Source organism: Cyrtonyx montezumae, unplaced genomic scaffold (genome assembly GCF_038088225.1).
Source record: "Cyrtonyx montezumae isolate F1298 unplaced genomic scaffold, pur_monq_1.0 scaffold_10, whole genome shotgun sequence".
Taxonomy (NCBI): Eukaryota; Metazoa; Chordata; class Aves; order Galliformes; family Odontophoridae; genus Cyrtonyx; species Cyrtonyx montezumae.
This window is the reverse complement of record NW_027071826.1, coordinates 5,405,998-5,429,036: the sequence shown is the minus strand read 5'-3', so window position 1 is coordinate 5,429,036 and position 23,039 is coordinate 5,405,998. Positions and strand designations below refer to the sequence as shown.

General features: G+C 50.5%; 1 protein-coding gene across 2 annotated transcripts in view; it reads left to right on the top strand.

Moving 5' to 3' along the window:
• Positions 1-264: 264 nt before the first annotated feature.
• The window catches only part of LRFN5 (leucine rich repeat and fibronectin type III domain containing 5), a 43,712-nt gene continuing 20,937 nt past the window's right edge, over positions 265-23,039 (top strand). For both annotated transcript variants that reach the window (XM_065748873.1, XM_065748859.1), the window contains exon 1: positions 265-329. The gene's annotated coding sequence lies outside the window, so the exon portion shown is untranslated. The remainder of the gene's footprint in view (positions 330-23,039) is intronic.

Sequence of the window (23,039 nt, the reverse complement as noted above, 5' to 3'; positions counted from 1 at the left end):
GCGGTGCGGGCTGCCCGCGGCGGGGCGATGCGAGCGGGCTCGGAGGGCTGCGCCGCTGCGTGCCCCGCGCCCGCGCCGTCCCCCCGCCTCCCGCCCGCCCGGCGCGGTGTGTGCGTGTGTGCATGTGCGCTGCCGCTGCCCGCGCCGGAGCCGGAGCCGGAGCCGAGCCGCCGCGCTCCATGGGGCCGTCCGCGCGGGCTGCCCTGCCCGCCCCGGCCGCCGGCAGCCGCCACCGCGGAGACGCTCTAGGATGCGGCTGCTGAGCGGCCGCGGCCGCCGCTGCAGGGGAAGCAGAGCTCCGGACGCCGTCTTTCCCCGAGAGGCACCAGGTAATCGCGGAGCCGGCGGCCGTGCCCGGCTCCCGCCGCATTGCAGCCGCCGTTACTTATTCATAGGGGAAGGGGCGCGGGAGGGCGGCGGCGGGGTCCCGGCCGGCTCCGCGCAGGGCTCGCTCCGCAGCGCGATGGGACGGGGCCGCCACCGGTGCCCGGGACGGCCCTCGCGGGAGGGCGGTGGCCGCGGGGCCGCGCGGGGCGCGGGCGAGGTGGGCTCCTCGAGCCGGACCGGGCCGGGCCGGGCCGCGCTCCCACCGCTGCCCGCGGGACGGCGCCGGCGGCCGCCCGCGGCTGGGGGTGCTGCAGGGCCGCGGATGCCGCGGCGGCCGCCGCCCCCTCCGCGCCGCGGCGCGGTGCTGCCGCCGCCTGGGGAGCGCAGGCACCGCCGGGCCGGGCCGGGGCTGCGTGGTGCCGCCCGAGCCCTCCGCTGCCGGGGCCGCGGCCGTGCCCGTAGCGCTCCTGCGGGGGGGCCTGTCTCTGCTCCTTCGTCTGCGGGGGCTGCTGAGCTTCTCCGGAGGGAAGGGACTGTGCGCAGAGAGCTGCGGCTCTCCGGTCCCCTCCTCCCGCCTGTCCTCTCCGCGGGAGGCTCTCGCCGTCCTGCTGCCCTCGCCCCGGCATACGCCTCTCTCATTGCACCTCTATCCTGAGAGGCTGTCGCTTGTCCCCAGGATCCCAGCATTTGTATTCACTGCTATTCCTTCCCCTCCCCTCCTTCTCGTGTGTAGTGAGTGCTTCTTGTCTGCGGGAAAGCAAATGTAGGACACAATCAACCTTTTTTTTTCTGGTGGAAGGTTCCCGTTAGGGGAGATGGCACGGCAGTTGTTGAGGAGCCAGCTGAAACCTTGCAGCCATGTTGATGTCAGGAACAAACAAACCTCCCGATCCTCTGCAGGGATCATCTGCAGCTGAGGAGGGGGCCATGGAGGGAGACTGCACGGAGGGGCAGTTTGGTGCTGCCACACCTGGGGAGCACCGGCAGAGGCGTGTGAGAAGCCATCACGGAGCCCTTTCTGGTGTTGCTGCTTACCAGGCGCTGGCTTGGCATCAGCACAGCATCTGCAGCCCACTGCCATGAGAGTTAAAGCAAGCACTGCCCTCTGTCATTTTCTTCTGTGATACAGGGCAGCAGTATTTCCTTTCCTGCACTGTCGTCTTCTCTCTCTAGCCTGGGTTGTCATGTCTCCAGGGCAGGTACTTTTCATTGCACTGAGCATCTGGAGCAGGAAGGTGTGTGTGTGAACATCACCTGACCAGCCCTCAAACCGTGGAGGGGAAAGCCGGGAGCCTCTAGCTGGGACTATCCCTGCACAGTCTCTGGTTGACTTCCATGGAGCTGGGCAGCCTGGCATGGAGCTGGGCAGCCTGGGTTAGATATGCCTTGCTCATCGTACTGCTGGTTACTGATCTCTCCCATCTACATTTACTTGTCCCCAGAGTAAGGTGGTGTCCGCTCATTCCTTCTGAGCATCCTTGGTTGAATGCTGCATGCCCAGCCCCGTTCAGGTGAAGGTCACCAAACAACAAAGCATTGGGATGGATGGGTCCACCCTGGGTCGTTGGAGCCTTTTGGTGACAGCTGTCTGAGGGCTTCTGCTCCCCTGGGTGGTCTGGGCTGGTTCTGGCAACACCCATCCTGGCTGCAGCCATCGTCAGGAGCACAGTGCTGCATGGGTGTCGGGGCAGTGTGTGCCTCATGGTATGGTGGGGCCTCTGCCTGATTCCCTGTTAGCTTGCAGTCATCCCCTGGAGCTGTGGGCTGTGTGTGGGCCTCCCCTTGGTGCCAGCTCACTGCCGTGTGGTGCTGCTGGGATCTGTCCTGGTGGGGTGGAGCTGGTGTGCTTCAAAACACGGAGCAGCGATTCGTCTCTGTTGGTATGGGAGTCAGGTTCAATTTTGCAAGAAGAACCATACCAGAAATTGAATGCTCTCAGTGCCCAAACACCTTTATGATCCACATTTCTAAATATAAACTGTACTCTAGGGATTATGCATTTGTTTAAATGCATAATAAATGCATTTAAATGCATTAAGACTGTATCAAAATGCACACCCGAGCTTGCCAGCTAGGCCTCCAGTCACAGACCTTACTAAGAAGCTTCCCCTGGCGTATTAGCTTGCTTTTCTTCTTTCAGAAAGAGCAGTTACCAGTTTTATCATGACAGTGTGGTCAATGGAAATAAATCCTGGGTATTTCTAGCACGAGATTGAAGCTGAGTTAGTCTACTAGTTTTGAGGCTTACAGAAACCTACACAAGTCCTAGAATGGTCTCCTTGGGCTCGCCAATCTCATGCTTTGTTTATGCTCAAGAAGGAGGCTTGGCACTGGTGAAGTGCTATTCAAGATGGTTTCCCAGGTGTTGGTTTTGAACTCTTCTGCCTGAAGAGGCTTCTGTTGGCTACGTCATTATGAATGGTGGTAGACATTGGCCGTAAGGCAGAGGAAGAAGGAAAGGTTTTGTCTGTCCAACCCAAGAATGAGACTGATGAGGTGTGTGGGGCAAAACAGGTGGGAACCCCAAAAGAAATGTGTCAGAACAGCACAGAAAGAAGGAAGCAGAGCTTTCCCAGTCAAATCTGTGCGCTGCTCCTGCTGCAGGTGCCTTCGTGTGCATTTTTATCCCCCAAAAGTTCAAATGATGGGAAAGGGATGGGGTTCCCATCGCTGTGGTCTTGGCAAGCAAAAGTGCCTGCAAGCAGTGGGGAGATGGAGCGCCTGAAGGTACCTGGAGAGCTTGTCCATCTGTTGGGGCGTGTGGGGATATGTCAGATGCTGGAGAGCTAATGGCTTTCCATTGTTGATCAATATTTCTTGTGCTTTCAGATGTGGTAACGGGTCTAGCTTAATAGAACAATCTTTGGATATTCTCTGAGCAAGCAACCCATCCAGAAAATCATGCTAATAGCTTTGTTATTAACAGGCCTAGCAGAATTTGAGCCAAGTAGAAAAGGCTTGTCTAAGTGCTACTGCAGCATTTGGGGCCAGGCACATTCCGTGCATTAGGAGAGATTTGTACTCCTTTGACCAGACATCACTGACTGTTGTCTATTTATATGCATCTAAATATATCCTCTGCAGACTTCAGACTCTCAGCTAGTAGTAAAATTACTTTTCAATATTATGCTATTAAAATGTGCTTGCTGACACTATTTGATGAGTTTTATGCAAAGAGATATGTGTGTGTGTTTAAAATAAAAATTGTTCTTGAAGTAGTTACCTGACATGCTGTGGAAGTAAGAGCACTCTGTCCATGCCATCTCCAGCCCCTTGAGACACAGAACAGTTTGAGTCACTCTGTCCATGCCATCTCCAGCCCCTTGAGACACAGAACAGTTTGAGTTGAAAGGGCTCTTAATCATCATTTAGTTTTAACAGGGACACCTCTCACTAGACCAGGTTGCCCAGGGCCCCATCCAGAAGCCTTACCATAGTTGTAGGTGGTAAATGTGAGATCCAGAATATGTTAGCCAGAGGAGTTCAGTGCCCTGCTGTGGATCAGGGGCATGGATTTCAATGACAGCTGTCTTAGCTGACAAATCATCTTGTCATTTAGAAGGGTGTGATGAAGTATGTGGCGCCTAAAGGGAGTAAGACCTAGGGGAAGGTCTATGTCTTAGTGCACGTCGAGGTGGTGCGTGGTGCAGAGGAGGGTGGCAGTGCTGGCCACAGGGCTCCTTTCCACTGAGCCTCCCTTGCTGGCTGCCTGCTGACTGTGGCTTGGGGCTGGTACTGTTCTGCTGGATGAAGCCGGTGTAGGAGCTCTCATGTTCTTGCAGGTTAAATCACTCTACAGATAATGTTTGTCCTGAGTGGGCTGAATAATGCAAAAGGTGATTTGTCAAATGGCTAATTCAGTGGCTAATGGGAAACCTCAGTGAAGGCCTCTTTAATTGCATAGCGTGGGGCCAGCAAACTCTGAGTGGTTGTAGCTGATTCTCAGTGCTGCAAAACCTGTGTCTAATGCCTTATTTTTGAAGTCACTCTTCCAGTTGGGTTTCTCAACATGAACTCTTAGCAAATTATTTCCATGAAAACACACAACTGGCTAACTATAAAGCTGAATGCCTTTTTTTTTTTTTTTTCCCTTGAAGTTTTTTTTTTTTTTTTTCGTGTTCAAGTTTCTCTATCAACATTACATTGGATTTTTTTTTAATTGTAGAGGCAGATAAAACTGTTTTCATTGCTGAAGCATTGTTATATTGTCAGGTACATGATATTCCCTGTGTTTATAATTTCTTATTCTGCGTAGTCTCTGCCTGTCTGAGGGACACAGAGAGACCAGAGGTCTGAGCAGGGCAGGAGTGGCCATGGCAGGAGGTGTGGGAGCTCAGTACCTGCTGCACAGGAAGGCTGACCATCAGCAGCACAGCAGTCAGGAAAAGACATACAAGTAAACAACAATGTGGTAGAAAAAGTCAGATGGATAGGAAAGCCAGTAAGGTGTCAGTGCTGCTGGTCCTCAGACACAGACATGGGATTTCTATAACAGCACTGAAAAGTAAAGCAGAGATTTTCTGCTACGCGTGGGTGAGATGTGCATTGAATTTCTTCCAGGCTTTAGCCAGGGTTGTGAGTTTACCACTGCATGAAGTCTCCACCCTGGCAAAGGAAAATAACGTGCAGTCGGCAGCATCGCCGTGCTCCGAGAAGCCGCGTTGCCGGGCCGCTCCTGCTGTCCATGGTGCTGAGAGGCAGAGGAGATGTGATTCCGGGATGCGGCGAAGGGTGGGAGCAATGCCAGCCGAGATTCCTGGCGGTGGTGGTCCCTGTTAGAGAGGGTCCAGAGAAGGCCACGAGGATACTCAGAGGTCTGGAGACAGATGGTGGAGCTGGGGGTGTTCAGTCTGGAGAAGAGAAGATTCCAGGGAGACCTCATTGTGGCTTTCTGGTATTTAAAGGTGGCCTACAGGAAAGCTGGAGAGGGATTCTATTAGGAGCTGTAGTGATAGCACAAGGGGCAACAGTTTTAAACTGTTTAAACTGACAAGGTTAGGTATTGGGGGGACATTATTTACTCTGTGATTCTGCAGTTCTGCTCAGAGTGTGGTGAGACCCTGGCTCGGGCTGACCAGAGAAGCTATGAGTGCCCCATCTCTCGAGGTGCTGCAGGTCAGGATGGGGCCCTGGGCAGCCTGATCCAGTGGGAGATGTCCCTGCTGACAGCAGGGGGCTGGAACTAGATGGGCTTTAGGGTCCCTCTCAACCCAGGCTATTGTGTGATTCTGTGATTCTGCTTATGGGAGAAACTTTGGGAAAGGAGGAGGCTCACAGCTGTGGAAAGGGCTCTTTGGGCTGCTTATCATTCAGTGCTCTGGCTGTAACAGTGATGGTTTGGGCTGCTCCAAACAAATGTGTCTCTGTCACCAAGCATGTGGCAATGGTTGCAATTTGGTGGTCTGTTCTGTGTGTAGAAGCAACCACGTGCAGTCTCCTTTCCAGTTGCTCCTTACTCTCTTGCATAGAGCCCTTACACTAACTCCATGTGAACATCACTGATGCCTCACCTATGCTTCCCCATCTCTGTATCCCTGTGTCTGCAAGCAGCAAGAAACCCTCCTGTTACGGTCTAGTGGAAGTACCCATGGGGATATGGTTATTCCCCTGAAATGTGGCTTTGATTGTCCCAAAGAGGCTTGTTGATGTTACAGATGGAAGAAAGATGTTTCAGCTCGTTTGTTGAAAACAGGTATACGCGTATGTGTGGCAACAGATAGCTACTGTGCCACTGCTGCTGCCCTTTCTGCAGCGAGCAGCCATCAGCAGCTCATTGTAAATGGATGTTCAGTCCAGCTCCCGTAACTATTTTTGCAATTAAAAGTTTCAGGGTAATGCTTTTGGCTTATTCTGATTGACTCATTTTTTTTCCCTTCCCTTCCCTTCCCTTCCCTTCCCTTCCCTTCCCTTCCCTTCCCTTCCCTTCCCTTCCCTTCCCTTCCCTTCCCTTCCCTTCCCTTCCCTTCCCTTCCCTTCCCTTCCCTTCCCTTCCCTTCCCTTCCCTTCCCTTCCCTTCCCTTCCCTTCCCTTCCCTTCCCTTCCCTTCCCTTCCCTTCCCTTCCCTTCCCTTCCCTTCCCTTCCCTTCCCTTCCCTTCCCTTCCCTTCCCTTCCCTTCCCTTCCCTTCCCTTCCCTTCCCTTCCCTTCCCTTCCCTTCCCTTCCCTTCCCTTCCCTTCCCTTCTTCTTCATTCATTCACTCCAGCTCCAAAAAAACAACAACAAAAAACACAGAATCCTTTCTCTGGAACCAAGTTGGAGTTATGCTGGTGTCAGGGCTGAGCATGGTTTCTTGTCCTGTTGCAACCATCACTGAGGTGCAGTGCCTCAGCAGCATTGTTCATCTTCCAAATTGGGGCTCATATATAATACCATTGGGGTAGTTAGGACTGTGCACAGTGCAGGAGAAGGCAAATGCCTGCGGGGTTGTCTGGATCTGAGCCCCACTGGCTGCTGTTAGCCTTGTTACTACAGGGACATAGGGTCATGCTTAACTGTACTGAAGGTGCAGCATCCTCTGCATGACTGTGTTTTTGTGGCAGCAATGCTGGTGCTCTGCTGGAGTACGGCATGGAGCTGGCACCTGCCCTGGGCAACAGCACTCACAGTTTCCTGAACCTGTTCTGCATGGAGAATCTCCTAGAAATAGCACAGGAGTTGTGCATGCTGTGAGATACTGGTCTTTAAAAATAAATCACAGTGCCATGCAGTGTGGGGTGATTTACAGTAATATGCATCTCCGCAGAGGCTGCCACCTTAAGAAGAGTTTTTGTTTCTTCAAGTGGTGGTCTTTTTAAATGAATTTTGGCCATTAGTACTGAATCTGGAGGAGCAGTGATGTATTCCTGGTGCACTGGGGGTTGAATTACAGTGAGGGGAGTGTGCAAGACAAGCATGTGCCACCTGCCCTGATGGCACTGGTGGGTCCTGGGGCTGAGCTCACTTTGCCCATGTCCCAGGGCCATGAGTGCAAGAGGAGAAAGGAGCAATACTTCTCGCTGCCACATCGACCCTTTCTGAGGTACCAGAGACCTCTCCTGTGAATGATGGGTGGTGGATAGTGGGATCACCTGCAGAACTCATCCCTGCCCCGCTACAGATGTGAGGGGAGCACCCCTTTGATCACAGCACTGCCCAGGGCACTGGCCCCTTCACCCGGTGTGGTGCAGGAGTTGTGCTGCAGGGTGATTGTCCTTGTGACCTTGTGCAGAAGCTTTGCTTGCTCGGCCATAAGTAAACAAGCAGAGCGCACTGCAGTTTGCTTTTGTGTTCCTGTGGTCTGACCTATAGATACTTCAGTGCAGTTGTTGAAATGGGAGGTTGCTTCCCTCAGGGCTCACATTTCTGTTGTATTCATTATTGCCCATTACTCTCTGGGTCAGACACTCTGTTCCTGACTTGTTTTATTTAAGAAGCAGTCTTCAAGCAAACACCTTCTGTGTGTAGAAGCAACCCCCATGTCCTTCCTTGCTTATAGAAGGAATACATGATATATACCATGGAAAAAGATGGGTGGTTGCAGCTGACTGATACAGATAACACTTGTATGAATTTCTATGGGAAGTGAGGAAAATAGTTTCTAAATGAATGTTTGTGGGGTAGCCTTGTGAAGTGCATAAAAATGAGTAAAAGATAAACTGCTTAGGAAAATGTCCTTTGATTACTTACACTGGTGATCCGAGTGATGGGTGTTAGCTCTGTTTGAGGACCACAGCCTCGTGCCATTCACATCCATCGTGCTGTTGTTGTTCATGGGAGGACACTGGCAACTTAATTTGGTTTAAGAAGCATCCAAGAAGCCTGCGAACAGGTGGTGTGACTGTATTTGGTGTGCACTGGGAAATTAAAACAATGGCAAAAAAGAATGACAGTAATTAGGAGTGAAATTCTGGATGGCAGAATGAGGGCTTCTTGGAATGCAGACTCCTTCGTTGCTGCTGAGATTCAGGCTGCAGATGAAATCAGATACCCAGATGGTTCCCTGATGGTCAGTAATGCTTTCCTGATTTATACTGAGAATGCGAAGGGAGCTGAGGAGAGTGAAGGGCACAGGCGTTACAATTACTGCATAAATCAGAAGAATCAGTCTCTGAGGGTACGCTGTATTTCTCTTTTGCTGCTGGACACAGAATTCAACCCAAACTGTCTGCAGGGCAGCAGTGCATTCTGTGTTGGGCTGCATCCGTGCAGCTCATAGGCCACATCAGCCCATGGGCACGGCAGCCTGCTGCTGTGGGCTGTGTCCTCTTCAGCTCCTGTTGTGAGTGACAGTGCAGTGATTGCAAATGGTGCTGGGTATGAAGGTGGAAAGTGGATTTTTTGCACTGGAGGGTTGATTCTGAGCTTCAAGATGTATGAGCAGGGCAACATGAGGCAGGCTGCCTGGTTGCTTTGAGTTTAGCCTCCCTGTGACAAGACACTGATGCTTTGACAAAGCATGCTCAGACTCATTTTGGTTTGCATTTACACTGCCGAGTGGTAGGGGGGCAAGAGGAGGGCATTTCTCAGGCGACAGTGAGTGGGTAGGGACGTGATGTCCATGCAGTGTGTGTCTGGGGGATTGTGTTGGGCTAGTGTTGGTAGGGCTGGATGGACAGGACAGGGGCAGAGACTGCATGATGCCCCACTGCCATTCCTGGGAGCAGCTCTGGTTGTCCGTGGTGGGGCAGCTCTGCAGTGGTGGGTCCTCTGGTTGGAGTTGGGTGCTGCTGGAGCTGGGTGCTGTGGTACAGGTGCTGGCTTGCTCACGTGCAGACTTAGCCCAGGCTGGGAGATGCTGTGACACTCCTTATCTCTGTAGCTCAGAAACAGTGCTCCGGGCATCCTGATGGATTTGTGACACTCCCTGTGGGACTTGGTGCTCATAAACCAATTAAAGGATTACATCGTTATAATGTGGAGAGTACTCTTTGTTTATTAAGTAATGGAGGTATAATTCAATTAGTGAAAGGGTGACCTGCTGATGTCAAGATGTGGATGCCAGCCAGGTCAGAGTCTTGAGGTCTGCTTTCCAGCTCAGCAACAGTCTGGCTTCCATCCTCCAGACCAAAGCAGCAAAAACTGAAGGGAATAACTGCTCCTTGCAAAAGCCTATGGAGCTGTGGGGGAAAAGCTGGGGCAGGTGGTCTCACAGGCTGCATGCTCTGCTGTGCCCTCATCATGGGGTGAGCACAGGTGGAGCTGCAGCCTGGCCCCAAGCAGCTGTGTCCCCTTTGCCCGCAGCTGCTCGCTCAGCACCCCTGTGGGTCAGCGTGGATGCAGCAGGGTACCCAGCACGTGTACAGCTGTCTCACCAGGGAGCCCTGCTGCTGCCTGCAGGGACAAACCCGTGGCTCCCAATGAGTAGCTGGGGCTGCTGCTGAGTGGTAGTTAGTTAAAGCTTGTACTGGTGCTCCTTTCTGCTGTGCTTTCAGGTGGGTAACACTCAGAAGGCAGCCTGACCAAGCGGAGTGGGGATGTGCTCCCAGGAGGGGCATACCATGCAGCATCAGCAGCCCAACCTGAGTGAGCAGCTGGGGCTAGGGGGGTACAAAAGGCATTTCTGCACTGCCAGAGCTTCCCAGAAGGACCAGGAGGTTTCACTGTCTGAAAACACACTCTGTTTTTCCCCCTGTGCAATTCCATGACAAAATTGCACGTAATTTGCAGCACAGATCAGGCAGTGGATACTTTGCTATGCATTAACTGCAAATGTAGTGAGGAAAATGGGTGTATGTACACAACTGTGTGCAAACACAGACATAAAATCAGCTGGTGCAGTCTGGCAGTGCTGGCCTAATGTAAGCACCACGGGGGAGTCACCTGTGAGGACTGAGGGATGACTTGTAAGCCATCCCTGTGTTCTGTGGCACTTACTTTCTCAGTTGCACTTTTCATGGAGTTTGCTTGGCTGCCAGTTGCTGTCCATCAGAAGGAAAACCCCCATCTGCTGGGGGCCGGAGCGGGTGCCCTTGCAGCACAGGAGGTGCACAGGGCAAAATAAACGGGAGCCTGGCAGTGAACCATTCTCCAGCCAGAGTAAGAAATGCAAAAGGTGCCTGCTGCTGAGGTGAGGTCTGGCAGTGCTGCTGGGACACTGAAAGCCCAGCACGAGGATTTCTGCAGCTAGGAACAGAGTGTGTGTCTCTGTCCAGGTGCTTTGTGGCGTACTGTATCATAAAATCCTGTAGAAAAAAGCCTGGCATAGGGAAAAAGCATGCACTTTTTTGGGTGAAAGGGGAGATGAATGCTGATCTTCCAGCTGCTGCAAGGCCTTTGTGTGGTAACCATGGCAACCAGGCTTCAAAGACGAAGGGTTAGGGTACAGGTTTCCCAACTTTTTCATCAGCAGAGGCAGAGTCCTTCCAGTGCCCTTCTTTCAACACCATCCTTCAACACTGTCCTTCCAACTTCATCCTTCCAACACCGTCCTTGCAACGTTGTCCTTGCAGCACTGTCCTTCCAGTACCTGAAGGGGCCTACAGGAAGGCTGGGGAGGGAGTTTTTTATAAGGGCAGGTAGTAACATGATGAAGGAAAATGGTTTTAAACTGGAAGAGGGGAGATTTAGACCAGATATTAGGAAGCAGTTCTTTCCTGTCAGGGTGGTGAGGCACTGACACAGGTTGCCCAGTGAGGCTGTGGATGACCTCTGCTTGGAAGTACTCAAGGCCAGGCTTGATTGGGCCTTGAGCAACCTGCTCTAGAGGGAGGTGTCCCTGCCTATAGCAAGGGGTGTGAACTGGATAATCATAAAGGTCTCTTCCAACCCAGAACACCTTATGATTCTATTCTATGATCCTTCCAATGCCATCCTTCCAACACTGTTCTTGTTACACTGTCCTCACAGTGCCATCCTTTCAATGCCATTCTTCCAGTGTTGTTCCCATGCAATGAGGCTGCAGGAGCAGTGAGGACCCACAGAGCACCAGCCTGCTGGGGTTCCCTCCCCAACCCCATCTGGTGCAGGGCCCTGGGTGCTCAGCCCCTGCTCACTGCAGCCTGGTGTTCCTGCTGTATTCACATGCTCCTGCAGTGCTTGAAATGTTGCACACCTCCCTCTGCACTGCTGCTCTCACAGAAGCTCCAGCATCTTCTACAAATCCTTCCCGAAACTGTACGATTGAGCCTGTTTGCTTGGAGGACAAAAGTGGAAGCTTGGGATCTCTGTGGTCAGTCACAGCTTAGCAGCTCTTCCCTGATGCTCACTGTGAATTGTCACAGGCTGTCAGTGTTCAGCTCTCTGGACACTTCTTATTTTCTTGTAATCTCTTGCTGCAGCGTGTTATTTTCTATTTACCTGTGCCCTGTTGCTTCCCTTTAAAACTTGCAGTTAGTTAAGGCTGTAACTTTGGCGTGACATTCATCCCCATAAAGTACTTTATACGCTAATGTGGTACAATCACGTTGCAGTGAGATGGTATCTGAATACTTCTAAATGTCACTCCGTGTTGATGCATGGATGCTGTTTCATCAGGAAATTAATTGCAAATACAACACCTCTGGGCATCTTGGTACAATGGTCTCTGCAGTGCTCCCAATTACCAGCGGCACTTGCATAGAAAAGATAATGGCATATGAACGAGTTAGTGGCAGTTGGAGGGGCTGAGGGGAAGGAGGACACCTTTTACAAATTAATGAAGGGGAGGAAAACAATGGAAGGAGAATCAGTTCCTCCGTGAATGAGGATGGGAATGGGAACTGCAGCCTGCCTACAGAACCACTGCTATTTGAAGTTGACTTTATCATCTTTGTAGTGTTGGCTTCATCTCTGCAGTGTCAGAGCAGCAGCTCCCAGCAGACCCACCTGAGGAGCTGTCTGCTTCTGCTGTCTGGGTGCTCTGTGCCTGCGTGCTGCTCTGTGCAGTGCTTCACCCTGCCCCAAGGGCTGGTTCCATCTGTGTGTGCTATGCCAGCACATCCTGCCATGGGACATCAGGGGTTTGGCTGTGATCCGTGATGCTGTGGTTGTATGGTCAGATCTCATTCAGAGATTGAGTAGAGGGCTGACGTGGTTATCATGAGGAGATATTGCTCAGTGCTTTTGGGATTTGTTTGTTTGTTTTTTGTGCATATGTAAATGAGAGTTTAACTGATTACAAATAGCAAAGCAGCGCATTTGCTTAATTTAAATGGGTAGAATGGAGTGAGGCATTGCTGTGTTCCTTCCTGCTGTTGTGAGCTGTCTCATGCTGTGGCTCCGCTGCCCTGCTCTATGTGAAACCCATTTCCCATACGTTGTCATCTTCAGATGATATCTGTCAGACAGGGCTGTGCTCTGCCGTGTTCTGGTTCCTGTGTCTTAGCACATCACTGAGCTTCCCTGGCCACTGCTGTGCCATGGAGAGGATGCAGCCAGTCGTGGAGTCATGGCTTGGCTGCATGCTCACAAGCAATATCATCAGCATTCAGCTGAGGTCTGGATCCCAGAGAAGGCCGTGGTGAGGATGGGGTCTGCAGAGAGGGCCAGGGCAGGGACAGTGGTTACAGCACAGGTCCAGGGATTTGCTGCCTTTGGATTAAAAAGAGTAATTCTGTGCCTTACGGGCATCTCCTGAGAACAGCAGATTCCATTCCCTTACCTGGGTGTTGACCTGGCAGCTGCTGTCTCTGCTGTTTCTAACCTTCCTGTTGTGGTTGCTGCTTTCCCTGCAGCTTCTGCATGGCACCTGTGTGGCTGGGCAGTGCTGGAGATGCTGCTGCTGTCTCCAGGCACACGACCAACAGGGTGCTGCTGGGCTGCTACCAGTGCTACGTCCCCACCAGCACTGTCAGAGCTGAGCAGGTCCCAGTGCTGAGGGATGTGGCATATTGTACAGCTGCTGCTGTGGGTCAGGGTATCACTGGGAGCTGCTAGTTCCTGGGAGCAGCATGGCTGCTTGCGTTGGCACCTGAGAAAGCCTGCAGCTGGTGCTTACGTATCCCCATGAAGTCCCCACACCTCCAATTGCTGTGGCCTCACAACCCCTGCAGTGCTGCTCCAGGGATGCAGCAGAGAGTGTGGAGTCACCACAGTGCAGAGGAGCTGTGGTGCATCAGATCTGTGTGCAGCCGTAGTGCAGTGGAGCCATAGTGCAGCGGAGCTGCAGTGCAGCAGAGTCGTGATGCAGGGCAGCCATGGTGCAGTGGAGCTGTTGTGCAGTGGAACACTGATGTAGCAGAGCCATGGTGCAGTGCAGCCATGATGCAGAGCAGCTGTGGCACAGCAGAGCTGTGATGCAGAACAGACATGGTGTAGCAGAGCTGTGGTGCGGAGCAGACACGGTGCAGCAGAGCTGTGCTACAGAGCAGTCATGCCTGGCTGCTAAATGTGGGAGTGAGAGAGACCGGGGGTGGCTTTCCCTGCTGCTGCACACCAGTGCCGGTCAGCTCCCTGGGAGGTGACATTTAAAAAGCAGCACCCACATTCTGTCTGATGAAAAGCTGGGGAGTTTCTGTGCGCTGAGACTCAATCTGTCATGGTGCAGTGGAGTGGCAGAGGCAGAGGGATGGAGCCCTCGAACAGATGTGCAGAGCTGAGCTGCAGCTGGGCTGTGTCCATGGTTTGGAGACTTACAGTCTCCAAGTATGTGTAGAGCAACAGAACACTCACACGCTGGAGTCCCACCATAGCACATGCAGCACACAGAGATGCTGCTCTTCAGAGCTGCAGCCAGACACGTGCAGTCAGCACATGAGTAGTGTCCAGATGGGAGCAGCCCTGAAGCAGCACCGAGACCTGCAGAGCACTTTATTCTGTGGCAACATGGGTTGGTCCAGCGAGGAAGGAGCTCATCTTCCTCCCACACTGCAGCACGCAGCCAGTAACTGGGCAGCGATGCACTGCTCTGGTTACCACAAAGAGTCTGTGGTGCACAGTGTGCCATCCTGACAGGAAGGCATAACTGCAGTGTATAGAGGGCATATCTCTTTCCAAAGGCATCAAAGCCCTGTTTCTGGGAGAGATGTAGCAATGTGCTCACAAAGTCTGTACTTCTGAGTGACAAAGTTGGAAATGATTTCCATCCCTAGAAGCACAGAAGTGCTGCCATGGTCTTATGTGTCCCAGTGCTGGAGCACTAAAACGCTCAATTTTTCTCCATCTCTTTCCCTCTTAATTTTAATTATAAAATAAAGCAAGAGGACTAGAAAGAAAAACAAAAAGAGATGGGAAAGTGAGAGGTTTGATAGCAAAACTGGAAATTAAAACAAGACAGTTTTGGATTCTTTAAAATAAAACTTGATTTTCATGAAAAGGCTTTTTATTACAAGAAAGTCAATTAGCTTCAGTTCTCTGCAGCATAAAATTCAGTGTACAAGAAAACGTTTGCATATCTCAGAGCCTTCAGTGCAGTGGGAGTGATAAGGACAGACCAGCAGTGTTGCTTTTGCATTTCTGTTGCTTTCTTTAGTACAGTAAAAGAAGAAAACAGCAATCAGCAATAGCAGTTGTAACACTGGCAAGTGATTGCAGCACATTCATGGTAGCTGTGGGGAATGATGCCCTCACACTGTTTAAAATGTGGCTTTGTGTCTGTGCCACTGCACGTGCTATGTTAGAGATGGTCACCATGCCATGTTACATGGGGGTGGACGCTCTCCTCTCCTGAGGGTTTCTTTGGGTTGGTTTGGAGTCCTTTGCTTTCCAAGATCTCTTCTGTGACTGATTCTCTTGGACGCTGTCTGGTCCCAGTGTAGGGGGGACATTGTAGCACCTGTGTGCACCCATCAGCTCTGAGGTGAGGCCTCTGCAGTGCCTCCACAGCACCCTGTGGCTGTGTGTGTTGGAACCTTGCTCTGGGCTCTTTGCATGGGGCATGGCTGTGCCCTGCAGACAGAGCAGCCCTCGGGTGTCCTTGGTGGCTAGGAGTTGCCTTCAGGATAGATCAGAAGAGCCAAGGCCCTGCTGGAAAGGAGCTCTGTGCAGAAGGGCCTGCATCTCCTAGTGGCCAGCAGGGTTGCCATGGGCCAGCAGGGTGACTGTGAGCCAGCAGTGTGCCTTCGTGGCCAAGAACAACATTGGTACCCTGGGGTGCATTGCACAGAGCGTGGCCAGCAGAGCAAGGGAGTTTCTCCCATTCTCCCCTCTGTGCTGCACTGAGGAGGCCACATCAGGAGCACTGTGACCAGTTCTGTGCTCCCAGCTCCAGGCAGACCGAGAACCCCTGGGAGAGCCCAGGGGAGGAAGAGGGGGATGGTGGGGGCCTGGAGCACCTCGTGATGGGGTCAGGCTGAGAGCCCCGGGGCTGTGTTCCAGGGGGAGAGAAGGCTGAGGGGATGTGGGCAGTGCTGATGGGTATCTGCAGGGTGGGTTGGGGGATGGGGCTGGGCTCTATGCCATAGTGCCCAGCACCGGGATGAGGAGCACTGGAGACAGACTGCAGCCCAGGGAGTTCTGTATGGGCACGAGGAAGAACTTCTTTGCTGTGAGGATGGCAGAGCCCAGCACGGAGCCCAGGGAGGTGGAGGAGTCTCCTTCCCTGCACAGATCCAAATAGCCCTGGGCACTTTCCTGGGTGACCTGCTTTGGGGAACTGCTTTAACAAGGGGTTGAGTTGGGGAATCTCCATAACCCTTCCAACCCTTGTGGTTGTGGGACTCTATGATTCTGTGATAAGGTTCAGCCAGGTGAACTCTGCAGCCTGTGTACAAGGAAATACCTTGGAAGCCTTCTGATTACATTTTTTTCTGCTGACAAAATGCAGTTTTTTTAAAAATACAAAGTGCCCTGCTCAAAATATTTCAAGTTCAATGTCTTTTTCTTAGTTTGGGACAATTTTCTGAATAGCCAGCCCTGGGATGATTGGATCTGCATGGAGAAGATATATGGTGCTGTGTCACACACCTGAGTATTCCATATACGGTGGCCAAGGAGCAGTGCTGTGCTCCTGCATGGCTGCATGGCTGCATTTCTGCATGGCTGCACTGCTGCCTCCAGTGCCACAGGAGCTGTTGGTGCTGGTGGTCTCCTGGAAGTTGGAGACCTTTGGGTTCCCCAAGAGTGTTTTTGCAGAAAGCCTAAACATGAGAAAAAGTAATGCATTTTTAAAGACAGCCTTCTAGGGAGAAGAAAGCACTTCCCTTGATTTCTGTGCATAATTTAGGGATAACTCAATTAGCTTCAGTGAAGTCATGCTAATTTACCTGAGGTAGAAGTTGGAGGTTTCCTGTTTCTCCAAGTCTTTTCCTGCATAATGCTTCTCTTTCTCCTTTTGTGAAGAGGGAACGGTGTAATTTTCCTGATGTTAATTAAGATCGAAGCAGATTATCCCCTAGTGTATTCAATGGAAAATAAGTAAGATCAGAACACAGCCCAAACTCCAGATTAAAACCACTGGCACGGGCACTGGTTGCACAGGCATCCACAGCAGTGGGGATTTCTGCAGCTGACTGACAGAGCAGCGTAAGGAGGAACGTGTTACAGAGCTGCTTGAGAACAGCATGGGTTTTCTTTTCATGTTTCCCATGGAAAACATGAAGATTTGGGAAAAATCAGAGAAAACATCAGAGATTTGGGAAAGCTCTCTTGAGGAACAGGTGCTACGGGCAGCCACCGTGCCAGGGCTACTGGGAGCTGTGTGGTGAGGTCACCATAGGACCACAGAAGGTCCCGAGTTGGAAAGGACCCACAAGGATCACACAGCACTGCCCAAACCCCGTGTCAGAGCGGCGTCCCAGTGCTCCCTGAGCTCCGGCAGCTCAGGGTCGTGCCCGCTGCCCTGGGGAGCTGTGCCATGCCCACTGCCCTCTGGGGCACAGCCTTTCCCCCACCCCCACCTGGCCCTCCCCTGATGCAGCTCCATGTGTTCCCTCGGCCCCATCACTGTCACATAGGGCAAAGCTCAGCACTGACCTTCCACTCCCTGTGAGGAGCTGTAGGGTGCCATGAGGAGCTGTAGGCTTTTTCCAAGCCGTCAGATTGCAAGTTGCATTGGTGTTCCAGCTAGCTTTATTCACACTTGATTCAGCAAGCGAATTTGCCTTTTACCTTCAGTCTGGAGCCCATAGTGCTGCTCCTGGAAGCAGTGAAGATACAGTTTGAGGGCCATGGAGGCAGGCAGGAAGCTGTGGGAAAAGGTCTCCTGATCCCTGTGCTGGGTGCTGCTGGTGACTGTGGCCAGGATGAGCTTCGCCTTGATAAGCTGATGGATTGGAATTTGGGGGGTTGTAGGCGTCCACCTATCAAGTGGTCATTTTGTGCGGCCGACAGAAGTCTTGCACCAGGAGCACGGCTGATCAATTTTTGAAACAGCAATTAAAATCTGAATTTCTTGCCAAAGCTTTGTCTCTTATCTAAAATGCTCAGACACATTGCTGAGTTAAGAACATTAAGACCAAGAGACCCATTAAATTATCTGGCGCGGAAGAGATAGCTTGAAACCTGCAAATTTACTTGATCTCATACTGCAGATTTGATGTTATCTTCTTTATTCACTAAGATGCAGAAAAGAAGGGAAAAGTCTTTTTAGAACAATTCCTTCGGGCTGCAAGCCTTGAAAGCCAACTAAGATTTTTTTCCCTTTTTCCACTGATCTTTTAAAATATTTTTGAATTTGTCCAACTGAAAGGAAATCTGATTTTTTTTAAATTATTATTATTTTCTATTCTACAAGATGTCTTATCTGTCTTTTGGGAGAAGACAAAAAGATTCAGCTCTGTTCTGTAAGCCATTCCCAGATTAATTAAAATGATCTGTGATAATTAGATTCAGAAACTGTTCAAAACTGTAACTCAGAGATGAGGTAAGGTCACAGAAATAATCACTGTATAGCTTCTCTGTGTTTCAGTGATGCTGTTAATCCCTAATCTGGTTTCTCTTTAAGTTCTAAGTTGGCGGTTGTTAGAAGAAGTGGCCTTGATTTAAGCTGTAGGCTTTATTTGTTAACTAATATTCAGTAAGCACTTGTGCGTGTACAATCCTGACTAGCCTGAACAGTGGGGCTTATCAGTGTGAAGCTATGTGGGATGGTGAGATAGAAAACAATCATAGAGTCTCTGTGGGAATGGACACTTAAAGGCCACCAGGACCAACTCCCCTGCAATGAACAGCACAGCTCCATCAGGTGCCCAGAGCACCTTCCAGCCCGACCTTGAGGGGCATCCCCACCTCTATTGTCAAGATGGCCCATCAGCATGTCAAATGACAAGGTGCTTGCATCAGCACCTGCCTGCAGGGGGCTGTGCTGAGGGCAGTGGGGTTCCCCTGCCCAGAGCAGCCCTGGGGCACAGCCCAGCCCTTGCTTCAGGCTCTGCTTGTGGCTCTGCCCTTTATGCTGCTGTTTTGGGAGCTGCATTTCTGTGAGACCAGGTTTCTGTGGCTTGGTCCTATCCCAGAATAGTTTCTGCTCACTGAGGGTATTTTTTTTTTTTTTTTTTTTGGTGCTTGAGTGCAGATGTGCTTTCTGAGGTCAGAGGAAGTGCTTTAATTAAAATATTAAATCTCCCTGGGTCAGGTACCAGGTGCAGAAGGAGATTTACATTTAGAAGCCAATAAAAGCCTGTCATAGGACTAGTCCCAGCTCTGGGCAAAGACAGAAATTGACAGAAAAGACAAAGATCCTCAATGGCGATGCAGAAAAGAAAGGACTGTTCAGTAATTATTTCTGTTTGCCGTTTGCCAAGAAGCAAAAAAATGCAAACTCACAGTGACAAAGAGAGAGCTTCGACTTCTGTGGGAGCTAAGGAAAAGGTTAAAAAGTGACAGTTTAAGTATGGCATTTAAAAGTGGCAGAGCTGGGTAACTGGTACCCAGGAGTATTAAAATAATTGGCCAGGTAGCTCCCTGAGACAGCAAAGGTTTATTTTTAACAAATCCTGGAACTCTGTGACAATCCAGTGGAATGGGAAAGGGCTAATGAAAACTGGTAGAAAAACAGCATTTGATGGGGTCTGGGTCCGCAGGTTTGTCTGGTGGCTGGCTCTGGTTGTTTCTTTCCTTTTTTATTTTTTATTTTTTTTAGATTTTACTGTATTTTGTACAGATTTAGGAGGGAGATTTGCAGCTGCCAGTTGCACAAAATCCCATTGGGTGGAAAGGTGCCCAGCCTGAGCTCTGGGCTGGTAGTGGGCAGTGGAGTGGCTCCAAACCTCCTGGCCTTTCCCAGCAGGTCCTTCCTTAGCTGCCATAGCTCTGTTCTAAACAGTTTCACATCTGATTGACTGACAGTTGCTTAATGATGACATCTGAGTCCCTGTGATGGATGTAGGAGCCCATGATCCCTGCAGAGACCACAACCTGTTGGAGGCTGGAGCTGCTGCATGCACCGTGTGTGTTGTGAGGTGACACGGTGCTGCAGGCACGGGGCACTGATCCTGCAGAAAAGCTCTTCCTTGTCCCAGAGTGCTGCTGAGAGCCTTTGGGATGGTTCTGCTCCAGTCTCTGTTTGTATTCCTTTGCTGGAGGGGAAATTTTATGTTTCAAAGCTTTTTCTCTGCTTCCCGTCCAACCCGGCTGTCCCTATACATTTCCTATACCCTGTGACTTCATATATTGTTTGAGGTATGCCAGGTTTTTAAGACCTTTGGCACCATTATTCTGATGGCTTTAAATAGCATCCCATCAATTTCGGAAAGAACTGATACCAATTGATAGGATGGGCTTGTACTGTAATCTGATTATACCACAGAGATAGGAGTAATGAGTCACAGGAGGGTGCCATGGGATTTGATTTAGTAGTTGGATAGGGGTAGTGATAGGAGGATGGTTGGACTAGATGATCTTGTAGGTCCTTTCCAACCTTATGAACCTATGAACCTATGAGCCATGTCCTCTGTGATTTGTCCCTAACTCTTTCTGAGGTGTTAGTTCCCTGTTTGTGAACCCAGTGGGCATGTACTGTTCTTTGTTGGATTGTCTCATTACTCTACCTGAGCAATCCCTCTACGTCTGCCTTTCTCCTAAGTCTGTCAGCGATCCTACATTTGCTGATATTGCATGCTGCTCATCTTCACTTTCTTCTGTTGCTTTTCCTTATATCACGAAACCATAAGTATGTATTTGAAAGCCATCAGTTCTGTTGAACATGCGGAGTACTACCTCCCAAAAAAATCCCAGCAGTGGGTTTGGAGCCAAAGGGAAGGCTGCAAGAATAGTTTCTCCCTTATGGCACATTGAAAGTTCCTCTTTTGGGCAAAATTTCCCAAACCTGACAGATGTATCTGAAGTTTTAAAAAATATTGGTCCCAGGATTTCACAGAAACTGCCATTCTTGGTAGGAAAGGAAAATGCTCTTTTTAGCATGCCCATTGATTTCCTTTGGATTTAGATACAAACAGAGGGACACCTGTTCTAATGCAGCTGAGCTCCCTTGGCAGATTTGTGCTGTGCTACATGGCTGGGCAGTACCATGCTCCATGGCCAGGTTGTGCTGTGCTCCATGGCCAGGCAGTGCTGTGCTCCATGGCCAGGCAGTGCCTTGCTGTGTGGTCAGGATCACTCCCTGGCCCTGCTCGTGGGGCTGTGTCCTCCTTTAACACTCCCTGTGAACTGTTGGGATATCCAGTCCTTCCGTGTTTACATTCCTCTGAGCATATGGTGTGTATCCGCCTTGCATCAGAACTGTGAAGGGCACAATTTAAGCCCAGCATCAGCTCTTTGGAACCAAATTCCCTCAATTTCTCTGTTGCCCTCCAGTCAGTGAAGGCAAACACCACTGCTTGCCTTGTCCTTTGTCCCAGGGTGCCCTCTGCAGCAGAGCACCCAGCTGCATGGTGAGGTCGAGGTGGATTGTGCCCCGTGTTGCACACTGCTGCATGGCGTTGTCATGCAGTGGGTGCTTGGGAGCCCCTGGGTGATTTTGCTCAATTCTGACCTGGTTTGTAATTCCGAACAGTGGTTTAAGGCGTGGGAGGGACAATTGGTTTGGTTGCCTCGAAGCTCATGGGATGATTCACATGGGGGTTGGCGCTCACTGTTGGGCTGCAGCTTGATCCCAGCAGCCAGCGAGTCACACAGAACTCTCAACACTTGTTCTTTGAATTGATCTGAGCCCTAAGGCCATCTCAGCGTTGAACTACATTTGAATTGATTTTGCCTCCAGGACATGGAGCTATTTCAGAACCAGAGAGAGGTGCCCAGTGCCCGCAGCATGTCCTGCTGCTCATGGTTTGACCCAGGCTCTGCTCCCACAGCTGCTGTGCATGGGGAGGTCTCTGCTGGTACCACTACTGTGATTTTGTGGTTCCTGGGAAGGGGAATTGCTTGGACTTCCAGGCAAGATAAAGCAATGGATTAATTAGATAGTTAAGTGCTAATAGCACTTGAGAAGAGATACACTCGCTGGATGCCCCGAAGTTTGAATTTATTAAAACTCCTTTCTGTATGGCCTATTAATTTTTGATGACTTTAGATAAATTGTGCACAGACCAAAAATAAATTAAAATAAGTGCATATAAATCATTTACTATTCTTGGCTTCTGGAAAACAAATTTCCATTTCAGCTCTTGTTGTCCCTTTTTTATTACATGTAGTCTGCCTGAGCACATCATTCTTTATTGTGATAAAAATGTTTTATTTCCGTGAGATTCCCTGGTTTTGTCTTTGAAGTTTTGAGGCTGCTGTAGACATGGCACATCCTATATCATTTCAGTAGCTAATTTGACCATATCCGTTTTGATATACTAGCTAACCCAGACCTAAATACTGAATAGGTATTCTTTCAGGAAGGGAGATCTGCAATTTGCAACTGGCATCAGTTAAGGTTGAATTAAACTTTGGTACTTAAATTCCAGCATATGTTTTATGGCTTGCATCCTCAAGTGACATAGAGGCATGTATAGAGGCAACACTAATAAATGCTCATCTGGTTGAGGATCATTTAATTTACTCTATGCTCATCTAAGAGTACAGTGACTAAGAGAAGAGTTGGCCTCAGTTAATCCTGAGACGGTTGAGAGATATTATTACCAAGATAATAAACATCCATCTGGAGTAAATCATTGTTAGTTTATTTTCATTTAGTTGTGTAGATTATGCATAAATGAGGTGGTGGAAGAACTGAGTTATTTTTACAGCACTTAATATAACCTACAGACTGCTTAGGCATCAAAATCCAATTACGATTAACCCATCTCCCCCAGTTTTGATTTGCTGCACCACACTGATGACCTCTCTCTTTGTCAGTACTGTTTCCTGGGTCGTGTCCTGCCCTGGAGACCTTGGCTCCTGCTCCATCCCACCCAGCATGAATGGCAGCCAGCACTGGAGCATCCTGATGGCACCCCTTGAGTTTGCAGGTGCCCTGACCTGGGGACAGGTGTGCTGCAGTGCCTGCACCCTCCTTGGCTGGACACAGGGACCAGGGCACTGCATGCGTCAGCTGCACAGCCCAGGTCACTTCTGGCTCTTCTGTGGCCATGGTGCCACTCTCCCGTTAGGCACAGCAGGCGTGGGTGAATGATAGGAGTGGGATGTGTAACTGCAGTATCCACAGGAGTGGAGTGCTGGTGGTGCTGCCCTGACACACCTAAATCGGTGTCTGGGATTCTGCCTTCCTTGGGCAGACAAAACGTGGGGGAGCTTGACAGCGTGAAGTACTCCAATTAGTGTCAAAACATGCTGAAAACAAACATCACATTTTGTTTTCCTGAACAGCAAGTCTTTTTTTTTTTTTTTTTAATAAAAATAATGAGATTTCTCTCATGGGAAAATTGGATTTGGAGGAAGATGCTTGCTGCCTGAGCTGCTTAGGTGGGAAATGCCCGAGATGGGACTACCCAGGATGGAGGGACAGCAGTGGGGCCCAGGCAGCGTGTGGGGCC